This window comes from Nyctibius grandis (genome assembly GCF_013368605.1).
Source record: "Nyctibius grandis isolate bNycGra1 chromosome W unlocalized genomic scaffold, bNycGra1.pri SUPER_W_unloc_2, whole genome shotgun sequence".
Classification (NCBI taxonomy): domain Eukaryota; kingdom Metazoa; phylum Chordata; class Aves; order Nyctibiiformes; family Nyctibiidae; genus Nyctibius; species Nyctibius grandis.
Genome location: NW_027167473.1, coordinates 849,960 through 867,537, shown reverse-complemented (window position 1 = coordinate 867,537; position 17,578 = coordinate 849,960).

Sequence of the window (17,578 nt, the reverse complement as noted above, 5' to 3'; positions counted from 1 at the left end):
AGCTTATTGCGTCATCAAGCGTTGCCGAGATCGGGCATTCCAGGCAGCCACCACAAGATGTCGCCCGAGCACATGGTTTACGATTTCTGAGACAATGCCCAAAAGGAAGGGGACAGATCCCCACAGGAAGCCCTAGAAAAGGCACAGTAAGTCTTGCTCATCGCTGAAGTTTGCCATGGAGCTTAGAAATTCTAGACACATGATACATTTGCCTTTATTTGTATATCATATTCATATGTATTTTAAAAACTGATGGGAAATCAATCTATGAAATAATCATTTAATAAGATTAATGATAATTTATAGTCATTATCTTATAAATATATGCTTGCCTGATATTTAGTGATATTTTAAAATCTCACAGGACGCCAATTATTCTATTAGAGATTCCTGGGATAATGCTAGACGAATTAATATTATAATACAAACTGCAGTTCTCAGTAACTAATTGGCTTCCTATAAGCTGTAAAGTACCTAAAACATATCAAAACCTCCCATCAAGAAGCAGGTGATAGCTGTTCCATCCCTATGGAAAGAAAAAGAGCTAGAGCAGATGGGAAGTCACTGAAGATGTAGATGTAAAGCTTCAAAGTACTATGAGCTGCCACTGTCAGCTCCCAAGGACTGGACTACATTCACGTGACTGAAAATACGTGGGTCAGAGAAACTTGCTCAGAGGAATGAACAGCAGCACTGCCTTCCTGCTCTGTCTGTTTTTCACGAAAATTACTTACAACCTCATGGCTTTAAGCCATTTCACCAATTAATTAGACAAATTTTCTGCTCCTAGATTTCCCTATGACAAAAAGCAGTATGTGCCCTTGTGCTGCCTATGCTAATGAGAGGCTGTGGTCACTCCTCTCTGAGCAACCCTCAGTCATCAAGGATTAACCTCAAACCAGTGCAGTCCACTGCACTTCAAGGTGTGGAAGATCCTCAGCCTGCAAACAGCTGTGCTTTACTTGGGAAGCAGAAGATTTGCTTGGGAACACTGCATTGAGAATAGTTTTTGCTTGCTTCTAAGAGAGCCGAGACCAGTTCACAGGGCCTTTTGAGGCATGAAAGAAGTAAACATGTGTTGAAGGTCAGTTCTGAACACAGAGCTGAAAACAGGGAATGGTTGTTGATGTTTTGAGCCCAGGACACTGTGGCTCTTCCCAAAATGGGTGATGAGTGCTTAGCATGTGAATGTTGATGTTATCTTGAACTGCCTAGTCTGGCTCCTGCATTGTAGCAGTTAAATAGGGTAGTAGAGTAACAATAAAAAAGCCTTAGGCCTTTCGGCTTCAGGCCCTTGCATCCTCCATCTCAGAGTCTGTACTTTCCTTGCTGCCCGCCGCAAATGGCGCCCGAACAAGGTTGAAGATTAACGAAGAAGCGGCGGCGACTCTGATCGAACGATTGTCAGGGGCTAACGCATGCCAGGACCTGAGAGTCCCCAGGACCGGAGAGTCCCCAGGACTGGAGAGAGAGTCCCCAGGACCGGAGAGTCCCCAGGATCGGAGAATCCTCAGGACCGGAGAGCGAGTCCCCAGGACCGGAGAGTCCCCAGGATCAGTGAGTTCCGCGATCGCAATAAACATGGGACAGGCTAGTTCCCAAGAGCATAAGCTCTACACTGAGGTATTACAGCGTATATTACGCGAACAGGGCTATAAGGTCCAATTAGCGAAATTGGTGCAGTTATTAGTGTGGATCAAAGACAACTGTACCTGGTTCCCTGTATCAGGGACTTACGATGCAAAGATCTGGGCAAAAGTGGGGGTAGAAATACAAAAACGGAACACGTTGCAGTCTGATATTCTAGAGGATTTAGAAGCAACATGGAGGGTTGTTTTTACAGCACTCTCTGCACTCCAGCCTGCAGAGGAGTATTTGCAATCTCTGGCATCCACTCCTATTAACACCTTAGTGGATGTGAAGGAGCAACAGGAGCCTGTATATGAAACAGTCTCTGGAGAATCAGACGATCCTTACGATCTTGATTTCACAGATCCAGACATACAGTCCAATTTATACCCACCATTAACATCGGTAAAAGAAACGGCTGCGTCCGTCCCTTCGGTGCGGGGGGTCTCGCAGCCGGCAGCAGCAGCGGCAGCGGCTACGGCCAGAGCACCGTTAACACCAACAGCTCCTCCGTATCCTGCATCTGCCGAGCCACCTATTGGCTTTGCTGAAAAGGCACCAGAGTCTCGTGTAACGAAATACAAAGCGCTGGCAGAAAAATGTAGAGAGGAAGCTGCTCGTAAAGGAGATTTTACCATGCTGACGGTGATGCCGGTAATCTATCGCCCAAATCATTCTCCTGAGTATCACTACCTTACTTATGAAATGATTAAGGAAGTACGGGCTGCGGCGAGAGACTATGGTTTGCACAGTAACTATACTTCAAATTTAGTAACAGTCATTGGGGAATCCTATACTATGACTCCACATGATTGGAAGTCACTTTTACGGATGATTTTAACACCTGCACAGTATTCAGTGTGGCTGGCAGAGTACCAGGAGGCTGCTTCTGCAGACACTTTGGAAAATAGACAAGAATATTTGGGAATTAATCAGTATGCGACACCAGAGGTACAGGCACGGCTACCTCAGCAGCGTTTACAACAGATCTCTGCATTGGCTTTAAAGTGCCTGAAACGCGTTCCGAAGGCAGGGAAACGCCAGCCCTCTTTTGCGGCAGTCAGGCAAGGAGCTCAAGAACCCTATGTTACATTTATTGATCGTTTACAAACTGCATTGAGCAGGCAGATTGATGATGAAAATGCAGTAGAAACGCTGTTATTACAATTGGCTTATGAAAATGCAAATGCAGATTGTCAAAAAATTTTGGGCCCTCTAAGAAACTCTTACAGAAGTATAGCAGAATTTGTTAAAGCCTGTCAGAACGTGGGTTCTGAAGAGCATAGGGCTACTTTACTTGCAAGTGCCTTGGCTCAGCAACTCGTTGTGGGACGAGCAGAAATGAAATGTTTTGAGTGTAATCAAATGGGGCATATTAGAAAGAACTGCCCAAAGCTGACAGTAAAGAAAAAAGATGAGCAGAAAGGATCAAAAAGACCCAGAACACCCAGAGGATTATGACCTAAGTGTGAAAAGGGCTATCATTGGAGCAATCAGTGTCGATCAAGGTTTGATAAGGATGGAAACCCCATGCAGGGAAACTGGAGGAGGGGCGCGAGGCCCAGTGCCCCCCAATACAACAGGGTCTGTTGTGCACATGCTCAGCCCGAGAATCCGATAAACGGACAGTCTCAGAACTCGTTGCCAGCACAGCCGGCAGTGCCAGGTTGGATCTGGCCTCAGCCACCGATACAGAATTGAATGATAAAAGGACTAAGATCATAGATACCAATGTATATGGGCCTCTCCCTTCGGGACTGGTAGGATTGATTTTTGGGCGTTCTTCTGTGGGAAAGCAAAATATATTTGTCATACCCGGAGTTATTGATTCAGATTATATGGGCCAAATTAAAATCATGTTGTGGACATCAGAACCACCTTGTTTTATACCTAAAGGTCAGTGTGTGGCGCAGTTGCTATTGATACCATATACTGTGCCGGCGGCGAATCCACATCCATGCAGCACAGGAGGATTTGGCAGTACTAATACACCACAGGTGTTGTGGAATCAAAAGGTAACTAATGATCGGCCTATGCTCACAATAAAAATTGATGGACGGTTATTCACAGGTCTGTTAGATACTGGAGCAGATGTGTCCATCATCAGCAAAAATGACTGGCCGTCAGATTGGCCTCTTAAACAAGTAGCTGCTGCTGTGAATGGAGTAGGAGGGTTGCAAATTCCATTGCAAAGTGCACGTACTCTGTGTGTGGTGGGCCCTGAAGGAAAAACAGCAACCTTAGTTCCTTTTGGTCTTTCTGTTCCTTTTACATTGTGGGGACGTGATCTTTTAGCTCAGTGGGGAATTGTATTGTCAGCTATGATGGCGCATTTAACCCAAGGGTCACTGATCTCTTACCCCGGCTCAAACTGACTTGGCTAACAACAAAACCGGTTTGGGTAAATCAGTGGCCCCTTAACGGGGAGAAACAAAAACGGGCAGAGGAATTAGTAAATGAACAATTAAGGGCTGGACATATCATACCCTCAACTAGTCCTTGGAATACCCCTATATTTGTGATACCAAAGAAATCTGGCAAATGGTGATTATTGCAGGATCTTAGAGCTGTCAATGCAGTAATGCAGCCTGTGGGAGCTTTACAGCCAGGTACACCCAGTCCAGCAATGATCCCTTCTGATTGGCAGTTATATATAATTGATTTGAAGGACTGCTTTTTTTACTATACCTCTCCATCCTGACGATCAGCCACATTTTGCTTTCTCTGTACCTTCCATTAATAATCAGGCACCTATGAAAAGGTACCAATGGACGGTTCTCCCACAGGGCATGATGAACAGTCCCACGATTTGTCAGTTAGTGGTCTCTGCTGCAATAGAGCCGACTCGAAGTATTTTTAAACAGTCTCTTATTTACCATTATATGGATGACATTCTCATTGCAGCTTTGACACAGACAGAACTGACGAAAACTGTAAATCATCTAAAAGACTCTTTACAACAATTTGGGCTTCATATTTCCCCAGAAAAAATACAAACAGAACCGCCCTGGAAGTATTTGGGATGGGTACTGTTTACCAGAACCTTACGGCCACAACAACTTCGTTTGGTAAACAATATATCTACATTAAATGATTTGCAGCAACTACTAGGGACAATTAATTGGATTCATCCTGTGCTGGGTATTTCTACTGAAGAGTTAAGTACCCTGTTTAACACCTTGAAGGGGGATTCAGATTTAACTTCACCTCGAATTCTTTCTGACAAAGCAAAACAGGAATTGGCATTGGTAATTCAAAAACTTACAACTTCCCAAGCAGGACGTATAATCTTACATTTGCCTCTTATTTTTTGTGATTCACACGAAATTCCAGCCTTATGGGCTATTTGCTCAATTGACAGAATCACAGCAATTAGTTACCCTGGAATGGATTTTCTTATCACACACCTTTACAAAAACAATTATGACCCCTTTGGAGATGGTCATTATGGTGATTCAGAAAGGACAGTTCAGGATACAGCAGCTGACAGGTCGAGACCCTGACATTATTTACCTACCCTTTCATAAGGAAACGCACATTACTCTGATGAGGGACAGCCTTGAATTTCAGGCTGCTCTGGCTGATTATTTGAATGATATCCGGTTTACTTTGCCACAGAATAAAATCTTGCAAGCCTTACCTTCCCTCTGTTTACAACCACAGAGAGTGATGGTGCCTCACCCTATACCAAATGCAAAAAAGGCTTTTACAGACGGCTCGGGTAAAACAAAGAAGGCCATAGTGGCCTGGAAAGAAGAGGCACAATGGCAACACACATCAGTTACTGTGGAAGCGTCCACTCAGATTGTTGAATTGTCTGCAATACATTTAGCTCTGACATTGTTTGCAAGCGAACCTATTAATATTGTATCAGATTCACTATATGCTGTTGGCGCAATTAACCACTTAGAAGCTGCATTTATCAAAGAAATTAGCAATCAAGAGCTGTATAAACTTTTCCTTGCTATTGCAACTCTGCTTCAGCAACGACAGCATCCTTGCTTTATTGGTCATATTCGGTCTCACACTTGCTTGCCAGGACCTCTGGTAGAAGGGAATGCAGTAGCTGATAAGTACACTGTTTTGCCCATAACATCATCCTCCCTTACTCAACGATTTCAACATGCACAATTATCATCTCACTCCTTTTTCCATCAAAATGCTCGCAGTTTACAGCAAGAATTTGCTCTGACAAAAACGCAGGCCCGTGATATTATTCGGGCATGTAACAATTGTCAACTATATAATACTGCAACTTATCATGATGGTGTAAATGTCAGGGGACTGAAGGCTAATGAAATTTGGCAAACAGATGTTACACATTATCCACCTTTTGGCAGGCAAAAGTATGTTCACGTTACTGTGGATACCTTTTCTGGTTATGTTGTTGCTTCTGCAGCTACAGGGGAACGGACTCAGGATGTTAAGAAACATTGGACAAGGTGCTTTGCACTTATGGGCCTCTGTCGGGTTCCGAATTTAAGGTCCGCCTCCAAAGCAAATTTAGAAATAAAATGCAGACAGCCTCCGTCCCGTCCCCCCTGCCCCCAGAGAGAGAGAGGGAGAGAGAGAGAGAGACCCGCCTAATTAGTAAAAAGGAGCAAATCTAGAAATAAAATGCAGACAATCTCCCTCCCAAGAGAGAGAGAGATCCGCCTAATTAGTAACTCCAGTGCAGCCCACGTGCGGCGTGCCTGGTTCAATGCAGACAGCTCGCGCGCGCAGCGAGCCCGCCAAAATATAAATAACTCTAGTGCAGCCCACGTGCGGCGTGCCTGGTTCAATGCAGACACCCCCCCGCGGGGTCCGCCAAATTATCATCCGGTATGCTTAACCTGCTTGCAGGTTAAGCACCCCCAAAAAATCCTGACCCGAAATAAAAACAGATTCGTGATCCTTGCCAGGCTGTCACCGGAGACACACATCCGGAGGCGAGTGGAGGGCGGGCGCCTAGCTTATTGCGTCATCGAGCGTTGCCGAGATCGGGCATTCCAGGCAGCCACCACAAGATGTCGCCCGAGCACGTGGTTTACGATTTCTGAGACAATGCTCAAAAGGAAGGGGACAGGTCCCCACAGCCTCCCTAAACAAATAAAAACAGACAATGGACCCGCTTATGTCTCTCAAGCAGCGGCCTTATTCCTACAACAGTGGGGTGTGTCTCACGTTACAGGTATCCTGCACACCCCCACCGGACAAGCCATAATTGAACGGACACATCAAAACTTGAAACACATGTTGCAAAAACAAAAAAGGGGGAGTGTAGCCACAACTCCTCAAGAACAACTAGATATGGCTGTGTTCACTTTAAATTTTCTAAATCGGTCATCTTCTCAATTAGATACCACGGCAGTGGAACGACATTTTTCAGGGTAAAGTTCCCTTTACACAAAATCCTAAGGTTTGGTATAAAGATCTGCCAGGCCCAACTGATTGGCGTGGACCAGTAGAATTGTTGACATGGGGGAGGGGATATGCTTGTGTTTTACTCCCAACAGGTCCTCTTTGGCTACCTGCGAGATGCGTGAAGCCATACCATGAGCTGGAGAAACCACAACCAGAACCCGGTATCAGAAATGCAGACGCTGAAAGTACAGGGACCACGCAAGCGATGTAGAACAGTCAACCCGACACCAGGCATTACTTGGGGAATGCTGAAATGACTGGATGAGCATGCAAGTAGCATGCTGCGAGGGGTCTTGGGTGGTCTCTGGTGGTTGTGGTCCCCCCATAGTTGTGCTGTCTGCTGTGAGACCTCGCTTCCACGCAAGCGTGGTTAAGGCCTTTCTGTTGACACATGCAGGTGGCTCTGAGGAGAAGATACTGTTTTGGTTCTCACAGCAGTTATCTCTTCTAGAGCATGTGAATCAAGTAAATTTGGACACTACAGGGATGTTGTTCACAGTCTTGTTTATCTTTGACCCTTCTTTGTAATTAGTGATGCTACAGCATTATTGTATAGATATCTATGTTTATTCCTTTTTCTATATGTATTTATTGTGTGCCTATGTATATTACTCTGCTCTACACCCCGCAAGCCAAATGTACACGTCCAGCTTTGCACTCCCCAGGAGAAGCGGTCTCTTGAGCGAGGGGGTGGAATATGGGAATATAGCATAAGATTGGTGAGGAGGATTGTAAACACGCTCAAGTGACTTGCACCTGGGGTGTCGAAAAACACATATATCATACTACTAACTGTTGTTTAGTCTTAGGTGCTGGACAAGTAGAGCATCTGCGTTCAGATAACATAGGCCTGTGATAAGACTCAGGGGCACCTAATTGTTTATGCCTGAGATTCCTGCCCTGCTGTGAGAAAGATCAAAGCACAGTGGAAAACTGCCGCCTGCAAGAAACCCCTAATATACAGGCGAAGGCAGCAGGCCCAGAATCTCTCTCACTCTCTCTCTAGCAGGAACTGAGCTTCCCAGTGCCTGCGTCCCTGCTTGTGTGCCTTTGCCCCAAGTGCTGCTTCAGAGATCTCTCGGTTTGCAAGTCCTTCACTTTACCTGGTCTGCAATCAGAGGACTCTGAAAAGCCGAAGCCCACATCATGACCACCCTTGTCATCGAATAAACAAAAAAGGGGGAAATGTGGAAGACCCTCAGCCTGCAAACAGCTGTGCTTTACTTGGGGAGCAGAGGATTTGCTTGGAAACACTGCATTGAGAATAGTTTTTGCTTGCTTCTAAGATAAAGGAGCCGAGACCAGTTCACAGGGCCTTTTGAGGCATGAAAGTGATAAGGGACATAACTCGTTTTCCTTTTTTTACTTACTATTTGATCTGGGTGTGAGCTGTCCTGGGGGTTGAGAAATTCTTTGCCTGTGAGCTGTCCTAGGGGTTGAGAAATTCTTTAATTCTTTATCTTATCAGCCTGATGTGTAAATTAACTGCCTAAGCATATCTCAATAGAACAAGTTGCAGAACATTAAGGTTATACGAAACCCAAGAACTGGTCTTGCGGTTTGAGCCAAGATGTTATCACACCTGTGCAAGAAGAAAAGGTGAGAAGTACACAGCGAGGAAGACATACGGCCTTCATCCCTGAGACCCTGGCCCACGACCACCAGGAGGAACTCATTATAATAAAGACTGCCTTCTCGGGGAAAGTCATGAATACGTATAGGCGTCCTTGAAACGATGAATATGTAATACTTTGGTACATAAATACAAGCTGAATTACCGCGAAGGTGCGCACGATTTTGGTGGGACTACCCCCCGTGCTGCCCAGCGCTGAATAAACATACCTACTTTACAACCCTGCCGGTTGTGGAGTCTGTTTTCCGCACATCAAAAGAAGTAAACATGTGTTGAAGGTCAGTTCTGAACACAGAGCTGAAAACAGGGAATGGTTGTTGATGTTTTGAGCCCAGGACACTGTGGCTCTTCCCAGAATGGGGGATGAGTGCTTAGCGTGTGAATGTTGATGTTATCTTGAACTGCCTAGTCCAGCTCCTGCATTGTAGCAGTTAAATAGGGTAGTAGAGTAACAATAAAAAGCCTTAGGCCTTTCAGCTTGTGGCCCTTGCATCCTCCATCTCAGAGTCTGTGCCTTCCTTGTCGCCCGCAGCATCAAGGAGCACTGGTGTGCACTTTCTGAATGCCAGGGACCACAGGACAGCAAGGCTTCCTCTGGGGTATTCCTCCTTCTTGAAGGTTTATTGAAGCCAACAGTAATTATAGGTAGCGCAGCAGGCTGTGTAACCAGTGGTATATTTTATGTTAATCAGACAGGATGTAATTCAGGCCCTTCGGCAGCACCACAGAAAGCAGCACACCCCTAAAGCATGACACTGGGATGTCGCAGTTGGTGGCGTAGTGCCACATTGCGCCTATCACACTGCAGATGTGCCAACACCTGGCCCCCACTCACTCCAGTGCTAACCACTGTGACTTGCACCCTCACAGGCTCTTGACTTTTGTCACTCAAGTGTTTCTTGGCTTATCCTTGTCTCGGATGACAGCAGTATAGGCTAGACCTAAAGACTGGCACCTGCATGGCCCCACTGCTAGCCAGGCAATCCCAGTTCTCAGTTTCTCCTGCATCCAGATAGATGCATGTCACAGCTGTGTGAGAAGTGTCATCTTTCACACAGATTATTAATATTTCCCAGTGAGAACCTCCTGCTTTCCCAGTTCCCTCATTTTATCAATAAAGCCAAGCTCCATTACTGCATTACATTATCAAACCATTTCAATTCCTCTCACAGTTCAGATCTGAGGTACAGCTACAGGGAATCTTGCCTCAGGGATTTCAGAATGGAGCCACCATGTGGCTTATTTGCTGTGATTTCCAGTTGCATGTGATGTGTTACCAGATAACATATAGTAGTTCACAAAGCAGCACAAGAGCCATAAACTGTATTAGTTTTGTAGCAGAGAATGCAGTGTTACAAAGCAAACTTTTATTTATTTATTTTTAAATCTTTTGAGATTGTTCTACCTAAGTCTGTTGGTCATTGGACACCAGCCCTCCCCCCATTTATTTGCCCCTTGCAGCAAGCAATCATTTTCTGGCTAGCAGAATTATGACAAGCTTGCCAGGCCTCCCAGCAGTGTGTGAATAACTTACATCCTGTAGTGTTATTTCACAGCATGACTTTTCTTTGGGTAATGAAATTCACTTGGACTTCCCATATCACTTTCTCTCCTTCCACTTTCAGATGGTTGCAACTTCTCCAGCCTTGAAACTTTGGCCGCAGAAGCGACTCCTGCCAAGACCGGCCACATACTGAACCAAGCAGTATTTAAAGTGCTTAAGAAAAATACGCCACGACAGCTGGGCTGGTCTTCATTACAGTCCTGATGTCCCTGCAAGACAAAGATACAGTGTGAAATGTATTCACCTGATTCGTGTCAATATAAAGCAATACAAGGGCCGCATGGTGAAATGTAACCTTTTTTGTATATGTAACCGTTCTGTCTCTTCCTTATATAACCGCAGGCCTAGGGGAAGCAGGATGGTATGTGTATAGTTCATGTTTCTTGCAAAAGCCACCTAAACAAACATTCTAGTATACCAGCTTAACTGGTTTTGTTGCTAACCGCATAGTGATAGACAAGAGAAGCCTGTAGGGCTCTTGCGCAAAATCTCGGGTCACCCTAAGGGCAAGCCGAGGAAGACCACTGACTTCATCCCTCGACCACCAGATGGGAGTCAAGAAGACCCTAAGAGGTGAAGAGTGCATGTGCTGAAGAAGATATGCCTATTCCTGGAATTTATTTACAAAGATCAACCTTTTCTTAGAACAGTTATGAATATGTATTAGTATAGGGAGCCAATGGGATATCACATGGCGGGAAAAAAGAGCCAATGGGATATCACATGGCGGGAAAAAGAGCCAATGGGAGAGGGAGGAAACTTTGAGAAAAATGTATAAAAGGAGGGAACTAAATATGGGGGGGTGTGTGTCTTGGTGGAGCAGAGACTCCCAGCGCACCCAGCGCTGTTTGCTTGCCTCTATTCGTTAATAAATTGTAACCTTTAATCCTATTTGGGACTTAGTCATTTATCACATACAGTATATGAGATAGCTGGAGTCCTGCCAAATAAGCTTTTGAATGATTGATTTTCATGCGGTAGCAGTTGAAGTCCCTAGCCCTGAGGATGCTGACACCTCCCAGCTTCTTAGACACTGACCTGTGAACAAAGGCACCAAACTCTGCTCTCAGCTGGAGAGCAGAGCAAGTCTGAGTGCTCCCTTATTAATAAAAGCCCTACTTTAAAATAACTGCCTCCATTTCAGTTTTAATCACAGTTTCATATCACTTTTTATCTGTGTGGCAGGTTGCTATGGAAGGTAGAGTTCCCCTCGGATGAGGCTATATACACTGCTGATATTTCTCACGTGAGATATAGCACACCTGTAGCCATGCAGGAGTTGTACTGGCCCTGTGACCTGATGTGAAATAGTCCCTTCTGTCTCCTAGGAACGGGCTATTATGTCTGATCAATGAGTGGCCCAACTCACCATTTATTTTCATGATTGCTAGATCCAACATGAGAGGTGTCAGGAATAGAGTTCAGTACATTGTAAAACTGAATGTCAGATGACCAGTCCCTATACCAAACCTTTGAAAAACTAACCAGTGCAGAAGGGTGATAACAGGTGCTTTATACACTTTTATTTTTAAACCATTGCATTAGCTGTAATTTCACCAACAGATAAAACTATCGGAGTAACTTAACCTCGGTATTTAGAGGCATTGACCTTTGTCTGTGAGGGTCAGGACATTAATAATGAAACACTGATTTAATCTACTACACTGCAGAATAGAAAACATGCTTTTATGTTCTGATGCAGTGCATAAAATATGCTGATTTTCTCCAATCTGCTGCTATTGTTTTCCCAAAACTTTCCTTTTGCCTTTCTCACCAAGATTTTTCAGAATTTCGTGACCAAGCTGGATGAAAGCTTGGTACTGAAGTCGAAGTGTATCCAAACAATGTGAGCCCAGTTTCAGCTCTATTTAGCCTCTCCTGGCACTGACATGTCCCTGCAAACACCTCCACCAGTTTAAACCTTCTTTACTTGCACATGCACAAGAACAGCTACGGAAACAGCCAGCTAGTGTTTCCCCACACTTGATGCTGCAGAGTGTGGGTGGGTAGGGGATAGCTTTTGGTTTGATGTTTGTGACTAGTGTGTATTTTAGATAAGGATGGAGAAAATTCTGAGTAAATGAGAGGTGACTACTTGGTACCACAAGCTTTGTATTTCATTAATACCAGTAAGTCACATTCTTAAGAATAACAATTCAGCAGCCTTTAAATATCTCACCAAGCAGCAGGCAGTCCTGTCATAGGAGGTTCTCACATGTTAAAGGCAGTTCTGTGTCACCAAGAAAATGAGGGGGAAAGAAAAAACACTTTGAAGCCAGACACAGGTCTGAACAGAAATACTCAAAAGATATCCAGAAAAGTGTTTGCAAACAGAAGCCAGGAAAGAGAGAGGAGCCACTATTTGTTAAGTACACTAATGTAACTAGACCATAAGTAAATGGAAGTCAAGGCAGGACAAGAAGTGCTGTCACTTTGAGAAGGAGGAAGGCTATTGTCGCATTTGTTCTTTGCTTGGGACTAACACTACAGAGCTCCCGAAAGAGGTAGCTTAAGTCATGGGCAATGAGTGGTTTAGTAGGGACTTTGTACCAAATGTTTATCTAGCATGTTAATAAGACTGTGGGTTTCATACTGCTGCCAACAGTGAGAGCTCAACAGCTTACCTGCTACAAACGATGTCTGATCTCTGCACTATGGCACAGCTATATAGTGCTCAATGTCCAGGTTGACAGAACTGATTTTTCACATCAAAAGAGGGTCTGGTTAGAGGCAGTGGGCTGTCAGAAGCTTCTAACAGTGCTGTTATGTGAAGCTGGTATTTGAATCAAGAACTACAGAATGATCAGATGGAGCCCTGCAAAAACTCTGGTGCTGCATGCATCACATCTGAACCACAAAACAAGTCCACTTCCTGAAGCCACAAATAACCTTGAAACATGCTCAGTTGACAACATGCTGTGCGAGTGCTCCCACTCCAAATTAAGGGCTGTTGCAGCACATTTGGCCATCTCAGTATCTCCTCAGTAATCACAGAAGCATAGAATGGTTTGGGTTGGAAGGGACATTAAAGATCATCTAGTTCTACCCTGCCTCCCCCACCGCTCCCCCCTCACCTCGCCCCCCCCCCCTTCCGCCACGGGCAGGGACACCTTTCCACTAGACCAGGTTGCTCAAAGCCCCATCCAATCTGGCCTTAAACACCACCAGGGAGGGGGCATCCACAACTTCTCTGGTGTCACGGTTTAAGGCTGGGCTGGCTATTAAACTGGTGGCAGACGCTCGCTATTAACCCTCCTCCCCCCCACCCAGAAGGGGAAGGGAAAGGGAAAAGGGAAAGAGACTTATGGGTTGGAAAGTTAAAACAGTTTTAATAAACTATAATAATGAAAAAGTGTATAATAATAACGGAAGTAATTAAATATATACAAAACCAAGATGGAGTTCCCCCAATGTTGGTCATGTCACCACTGGCACTGCAGGGCAAGCTCTGGGAAGGCCCAGACCAGGCCCAGCGATGGACAGGAACTGGATTCAGGGATGCCCATCTATATGTTGCATCTCTCCCTTGATGACCTGAAGTGTCATGAGCCCACCGAGCTAAAAATAGTTCACCTTTGTTCCCACTCCAGATCAATTTGGAACACTTTAGCAGCCTGGTCCGCTTGTTGGTTGTTTTGATGTTCCTCGCTGCCCGACTTTTAGGTACGTGGGCATCTATGTCACGTACCTTCACGACTAGTTTCTCTAGCTGAGCAGCAATATCTTGCCACAATTCAGCAGCCCAAACAGGTTTACCTTTGCGCTGCCAGTTGCTTCGCTTCCACTGCTTTAACCACCCCCACAAGGCATTTGCTACCATCCATGAGTCAGTATAAAGATACAGCCTTGGCCACTTTCCTCATTCAGCAATGTCTAAAGCCAGCTGGATGGCTTTTACCTCTGCGAATTGACTCGATTCACCTTGTCCTTCTGTGGCTTCTGTGACTCGTCGTATAGGACTCCATACAGCAGCTTTCCACTTCCGATGCTTTCCTACAAGACGGCAGGATCCATCGGTGAACAGGGCATACTGCTTCTCATCCTCTGGTAGTTCATTATACGGTGGGGCTTCTTCAGCACATGTCACCTCCTCTTCTGGTGGCATTCCGAAGTCTTGGCCTTCTGGCCAGTCCATGATCACTTCTAAGATTCCTGGGCGATTAGGGTTTCCTATTCAAGCCCTCTGTGTAATTAATGCAATCCATTTACTCCATGTAGCATCAGTTGCATGATGGGTAGTGGGAACCTTACCCTTGAACATCCAGCCTAGTACTGGTAATCGGGGTGCCAGGAGAAGTTGTGCTTCAGTACCAATTACTTCTGAAGCAGCTCTAACTCCTTCATATGCTGCCAGTATCTCTTTTTCAGTTGGAGTGTAATTGGCCTCCGAGCCTTTGTATCCTCGACTCCAAAATCCTAGCAGCCAACCTCGAGTCTCCCCTGGCACTTTCTGCCAGAGGCTCCAGGTAGGACCATTGTCCCCAGCTGAGGTGTAGAGCACATTTTTAACATCTTGTCCCGTACGGACTGGTCCAAGGGCTACTGCATGCACAATCTCTTGTTTAATCTGTTCAAAAGCCTGTTTTTGTTCAGGGCCCCACTGAAAATCATTTTTCTTGCTGGTCACTTGATAAAGAGAGCGTACAATCTGGCTGTAATCTGGAATATGCATTCTCCAGAAACCCACAACGCCTAAGAAGGCTTGTGTTTCCTTTTTGTTAGTTGGTGCGGACATAGCTGTTATTTTGTTGATCACCTCTGTCGGGATCTGGCAACACCCATCTTGCCATTTAATCCCTAAAAACTGGATCTCCCGGGCAGGTCCCTTGACCTTGCCTCTTTTTATGGCAAAACCAGCTTTCAGAAGAATTGGGATGATTTTCTCCCCTTTGTCAAAAACTTCTGCTGCTGTATCACCCCATACAATGATGTCATCAATGTATTGCAAGTGTTCTGGAGCTCCACCCTTTTCTAGTGCAGTCTGGATCAGTCCGTGGCAAATAGTAGGACTGTGTTTCTACCCCTGGGGCAGTCGATTCCAGGTGTACTGGACACCCCTCCAGGCAAAAGCAAATTGTGGCCTGCACTTTGGTGCCAAGGGAATAGAGAAAAACGCATTAGCAATGTCTATGGCGGCGTACCACTTGGCTGCCTTTGACTCCAGTTCGTATTGAAGTTCTAGCATGTCTGGCACAGCAGCACTCAGCGGTGGCGTAACTTCATTTAGGCCACGATAGTCCACAGTTAATCTCCATTCTCCATTAGACTTTCGCACTGGCCATACAGGACTATTAAAGGGTGAGCGAGTCTTGCTAATCACTCCTTGATTTTCTAATTGTCTAATCAGTTTGTGAATGGGAATTAGGGAGTCTCGGTTGGTGCGATATTGTCGTCGGTGCACCGTGGTAGTAGCAATTGGCACCTGTTGTTCTTCAACCTTCAGTAGCCCCACAACAGAAGGATCTTCTGAGAGGCCAGGCAAGGCAGACAGCTGTTTAATGTCCTTAGTCTCTACAGCTGCTATACCAAAGGCCCATCTGTACCCTTTCGGGTCCTTGAAATACCCTCTCCCGAGGTAGTCTATGCCAAGGATGCACAGAGCATGTGGGCCAGTCACAATGGGGTGCTTTTTACATTCATTTTTAGTTAGGTTCACTTCAGCCTCCAATACAGATAACTCTTGAGATCCCCGGGTTACTCCAGAAATACTGATAGATTCTGTCCCTGTATGATTCGACAGCATTAGGTCACACTGTGCGCCAGTGTTTACCAGGGCTCGATACCTTTGTGGTTTTAATGTGCCAGGCCATCGAATCCACACAGTCCAGTAAACTCGTTTGTCCCTCTCCAGCACCTGGCTGGAGTCAGGGCCCCTCTAATCAAGGAATGGATTCGCACTGCTGTCCTGGTTTCATTGGGATTTGGTTTCAGTTTGTGGCCAGCCATGGTGATCAAGGCCCTTAGCAGTTAAATCCAGGGCAGCTGACCCTGGCTGGCCCACAGGTGTGTTCTCTATCATATTCTATAAGACTAACTGTGGACTATTGTGGCCTGAATGAAGTCACACCACCACTGAGTGCTGCCATACCGGACATGTTAGAACTCCATTATGAACTGGAGTCAAAGGCAGCCAAGTGGTACGCCATGACTGATATTGCAAATGCATTTTTCTCCATTCCTTTGGCAGTGGAGTGTAGGCAACAGTTTGCCTTCATCTGGAGGGGCATCCAGTACATGTGGAATCGATTGACCCAGGGGCAGAAACATAGCCTCACCATTTGCCATGGACTGGTCCAGACTGCACTGGAGAAGGGTGGAGCTCCAGAACACCTGCAATATATTGATGACATCATTGTATGGGATGATACAGCAGGAGAAGTTTTTGAGAAAGAGGAAAAAGTAATTAGAATCCTTCTAGAAGCTGGTTTTGCCATCAAACATGCTAAGGTCAAGGGACCTGCAAAAGAGATCCAGTTTTTAGGAATCAAGTGGCAAGATGGCCGCTATCAGATCCCAATGGATGTGATCAACAAAATAACAGCCATGTCTCTGCCAACTAACAAAAAGGAGACACAAGCTTTCCTAGGCGTAGTAGGCTTCTGGAGGATGCACGTTCCCCATTACAGTCAGATTGTGAGCCCTCTCTATGAAGTAACTCAGAAGAAGAATGACTTTAAATGGGGCCCTGAGCAACAACAGGCTTTTGAGCAAATTAAACAAGACCTAGTCCATGCAGTGGCCCTTGGACCAGTCCAGATGGGACCAGATGTAAAGAATGTCCTCTATACCGCAGCTGGGGAGAATGGCCCTACCTGGAGCCTCTGGCAAAAGGCACCGGGGGAGACTCGAGGTCGACCCCTGTGGTTTTGGAGCTGGGGATACAGAGGATCAGAGGACCATTATATTCCAACAGAAAAATAGATACTGTCAGTCTATGAAGAAGTTGGAGCAGCCTCAGAATTAATTGGCACTGAGGCACAGCTCCTCCTGGCACCCTGATTGCCAGTGTTGAACTGGATGTTTAAAGGAAAGACCTCCTCTGCACATCATGCAACTGATGCTATGTGGAGTAAGTGGGTTGCATTGATTACTCAGTGGGCTCAAATAGGGAACCTCAATTTCCCAGGAATTCTGGAAGTAATCAGGGACTGGCCTGAAAGCAAAGATTTTGGAATGTTGCCAGAGGAGGTCATGCTCTCTGAAGAGGCCCCGCCATACAATAAACTATCAGAGAATGAGAAGCATCATGCCTTGTTCACTGATGGATCTTGCTGCATTGTAGGCAAGCAGAGAAGGTGGAAAGCTGCTGTGTGGAGTCCTACATGATGAGTGGCAGAAGCAGCTGA